This window comes from Anabrus simplex, chromosome 4 (genome assembly GCF_040414725.1).
Source record: "Anabrus simplex isolate iqAnaSimp1 chromosome 4, ASM4041472v1, whole genome shotgun sequence".
NCBI classification, from domain to species: domain Eukaryota; kingdom Metazoa; phylum Arthropoda; class Insecta; order Orthoptera; family Tettigoniidae; genus Anabrus; species Anabrus simplex.
Window position 1 is genome coordinate 32,713,603 of NC_090268.1, and position 4,520 is coordinate 32,718,122.

The window sequence follows — 4,520 nt, forward strand, 5'->3', positions numbered from 1 at the left end:
GATTGCGTTTCTGGAACTCGAAGCCCAAAATACATTAATAAACTGTAATTGTACATTCTTACCTTGTTGCTACAGAACTAAGTTCCTGTTCTACTTGTTATTTCTTGATCTCGAAAATAAAATATAACCTTGGTGAAATTTTAAATTAACTTTAATTTCGTAGGTTGAGACCTGTTCATCCCAGCACCTTCTTTCACCTCTGCACATCCACAAAACTCCGTAACAAGTGGTAGCAGAGCGTGGTTGAATGGGTCTCAAATTAGCCCCTTTTGATGGCTAAACGTTGCTTTGCTTTCGAACTCTAACAATTTTCTCTGTCGCTGGACTTTTCTTTTTCATTTTTCAAAGCTGTTAAATTTTGGTCATCATGCCCGGCCCTCGCGATGTCCTCCATCTCAACTATTTGCGCAAGGAGGAGTTGATTTATGAATTAACAATTAGAAATGTGCAATCTGGAGGCACGGTTGCGGTAGACACCAATAAGCTTAGAGAGTCCCTTGATTTGCCCATTTCCATCCCCACCTTGGGAGAGAAAGAAATTGACGACTCTCTTTCCACGATCACTGATAATACTACTGAGCTGGCATCTGTGATTACCTTTTTTGAAGAAAATGACCCTTCTCCTAATCAAATTAAACGTGTGCAAGCCAGGTTATTTCATTTTTCTAATAGAGTTAACGATCTGTTGTCTCTGAAGTTGAATGACATTCAGAGGAAGGAAGCTAGTGTGGTTCTTGAAAATCTTTCTGAATTGTCCAGTAAGGTTACCCAATTGTTAACTGGGGAAGTTCCTCCCAAAACTGATCAACCCGCTACGGTAAACGTAGTTCAAGAGGAAGAGTCTTCCAAAGGAGAAGGAAATAGGAAAGCAGTTGGAGCTCAACAAATCTCCGCCCCATTACACAACGAATCTGAGCGTCGTACCTCGTTGAACAATGCACGTTCTGAATTAGCTTCTTCGCCACTTAAACCTTTACCTAATATGTCCCCAGGGTTCAGCAGTTTGCCTCATCCATTAGCAATGTTGCTCAGAGGTATTTCTAAGTTTTCGGTTAACTCTACCAGTGACGTAATTTCATTCTTAAGGTTTTTGGTTGAGTTTCAGGATCATGCCCTCGTTTTTTTCTCTTTCTCCGTGTCAAATTTTGCATATAATTTACCCCTATTCCGTTGGTGTCCTCTCAGACAAAATAGTAAGAGCCATTGCTGAACAATCATCTATTGAAGACTTCCACGCCCACTTGCTAGCTAACTTAATTCCGGCTAGGGCAAGGTCCTCACTAATTCAGAAGTACTATTATCGTGTACAGCGGTTGGATGAAAACTTGGCAGATTTCATCCAAGATATTAAGTTCTATACTAGGGTATTTGCTCTTCATTTTCCTGAAGACCAGATTGTTCAGGCTATAGTGGAAGGTATTTCTCCATCATACAGGTCATATTTGTGTTTTGCGTCGCGTCCTCAAACGTTTGCTGAATTAGAGGCTATGGCCGTCTCAGCGGAAGGAGTTAGATACGCCGATACCTTGCGTGTCGCCATAGAACCCCCTCCATACTCTAGCAATTTTCGGCCTCCACCTCGCCGAACCGTCACTGCCCGTAAATGTTATGCTTGTGGGTCGCCTGACCATCTTCGGGACAAATGTCCTTTAATTAAAACTAGTAGGACAAGGAATGGAGCAGGGTCGTCTCAAGGTTGTTTTAAATGCGGCGCGTTTTCCCACATCGCCAAGAACTGCCCTAATGCTAACAGCACTCCCTCCTGCTCAACTTCGAACAACAATCATAAGTGACTAGTGGCTTCGGCTGAGTCGGCGAACCCATCTTCCCGAAGCTCAGCCCCAAGTAAACATGCCGAAATTTCAAGGAAAACTCAGTCTTCAAATGTATCTTTTGAAGGCCCTAAAGAATGTCTTAGGATTGCGGCGGATACCCCCGCACCTGTTCCATTTCTTAAGAATGAATTGAATAATGAGCCTGTAACGGCTCTATTAGATTCTGGCAGTGTTTGTTCCATTATTTCGGCTGAATGGTATTCAAAATTGAAATCTGTTTGTAAATTTACTGACTATTGTTCGTCGTCGGTTCAATACGTTTCGGCTAATTCTTCTCCATTAGAAATTTTAAGCTCCTTAAAAGCCAAAATTCGTATTTCTAAATTCACTTGGAAAATTAGATTGTTTGTGGCAAAGCATTTGTCTTGCCCCATTATATTGGGAGCGGATTTCATGTCTTCTACTGGTTTAGTGCTCGAACTCCAGAGCAGGTCGTGCACATTCAAATTTGCTTCTAATGGTAAAATCCCTGTTAAAGTGTAATTCTGTATCGTGTTCATCTATTTCGCCTACCCAGGATGAGATGATGTTAGACCTTAGACATCTACCTGAGGAGCAGGCTGATAGTATTCGTAAGTTGTGTCAGGCGTTTCCAAAGGTGTTCTCTGATACTCTTGGTGTTACTGACCTTATTGAATACAAAATTGAGGTCACGGATTCGATTCCTGTCCGTTTTCCACCTTATAGGCTATCTCCACCTAAAATGAAGGCATTGAAAGAAATCATCGATCAAATGTTAAAGGATGTTATCATCCGGCCCTCTAAGTCGGCGTATTCTTCGCCTATTTTTCTAGTCCCAAAACCCAAAGGTGGCTTCAGGCCTGTCATTGATTATAGGGCTCTCAATCGGAAGGTGGTGTTACAATCTGTGCCCCTTCCTGACCTTCATTCTTGTTTTTCATGGTTTCGTAAAGCTAAGTTCTTTACCATCTTGGATCTGAATCAGGCCTATAATCAAATTCCTCTGGCTGAAGAACCTAAACACCTTACAGCGTTTGCCATGGATTAGAATTTGTATGAATACAACCGCGTGCTTTTCGGGCTCCCCACGGGAGCAGCTGTACTTACGAGACTGCTAGATAGGGTCTTCTCCGACATCAGTACTGAACGTCCTTAGCCAGTAGTTTCAAATTTATTTACAACTAGCTGATGTACCCGTGCTTCGCTACGGGATTCTCAGAAAGACTGACTTGTTTTCCTAACTGAATTCAACATAGGTCATTACAAAACCGTCAGTAGGAATGTAGCGATTGAAAGCAATGTTATCATACAAAATACTCGATCAAATGAAAAACCGCACACTTTCTCACTTTCAACGAACAGTACTACGGTGCCGATCTAAGAGTCCAAAGTTCTAGACATGGAATAACCAGGTCGCAGACTGCCGTGAACACTCCTCTGTCATTATTCCGTTAAATATGCACACTACTCATTCCAATCAGTGCCTCAGTGTAGGGATTGAATAGCTCGAATACTATGATGAACCAGTTTGTTACGTACCAGATATATCAGAAAATGTATGAACCAGAGAAATGGCATGCTAAAGAAGAAAGTTATCTTACTCCCCAGCTACTTCCCGCCAATATGCAGGCAGGCTGTTACAGTCGGTACGACCAGGCGAGTTGCCCGTGTGGTTAGGGGCGCGCAGCTGTGAGCTTGCATCCGGGAGATAGTGGATTCGAACCCCACTGCCGGCAACCCTGAAGATGGTATTCCGTGGTTTCCCATTTTCACACCAGTCACACCAGGCTGTACCTTAAAGCCAAGGCCGCTTCCTTCACACCACTGTTCATTTCCTATCCCATCGTCGCCATATGACCTACCTATGTCGGTGCGACGTCAAGCAAATTAAAAAAACCTCGGTACGCCGCAGTAATCCTATCTATCGGGTATGAGAGGAAACAGAAGACAAAAAGCACATCACAACAAACAATGGTCAATGTAATGTTATTGTTGATAAAGTTTATGAGCTTTCTATATTGCAGGCCTTCACATTAGTTTTCTTTTGACTCTGTGATATTAGGGTGTCTTACAAAATTATTTATATCATAGACTGTAGTTCCTTATTCTCAGACTTTACATACCGATTTTCACTAAATTCTATTTACCCATTTTCTCGTGACTCGGCGCTGATATGAACTTCGTAACAAAAATCCAAATTCATGAATATCTCTGACTATAAGCGGTACGGTAACAATGTATAAGGCATAAGTGATCGGAAATTGAATAACTTCTTACATAACTACTACTAACTTACGACATAACTTCTTTTTGCCATTTGTTTTACGTCGCACCGACACAGATACGTCTTATGGCGACGATGGGATGAGAAAGGCCTAGGAATGGGAAGGAAGCGTCCGTGGCCTTAATTAAGGTACAGCCCAGCATTTGCCTGGTGTGAAAATGGGAAACCACGGAAAACCATCTTCAGGGCTGCCGACAGTGGGGTTCGAACCCACTATCTCCCGATTACGACATAACTAAAGTTATGTTAGTTATGTAGTATTTATCGATACGACCACTAATAACATAAATAACCTAAAATACCATTTCACTCAACGTGAATAAAATAATTTGTAGCCTAGATTGCAGTGGTTCATCACCGACATTACATACCGATTTTCATTAAATTGTCTTCAGCCATCTTCTATTGATGCGTGTACATACAGGCAGACAGACAGATAT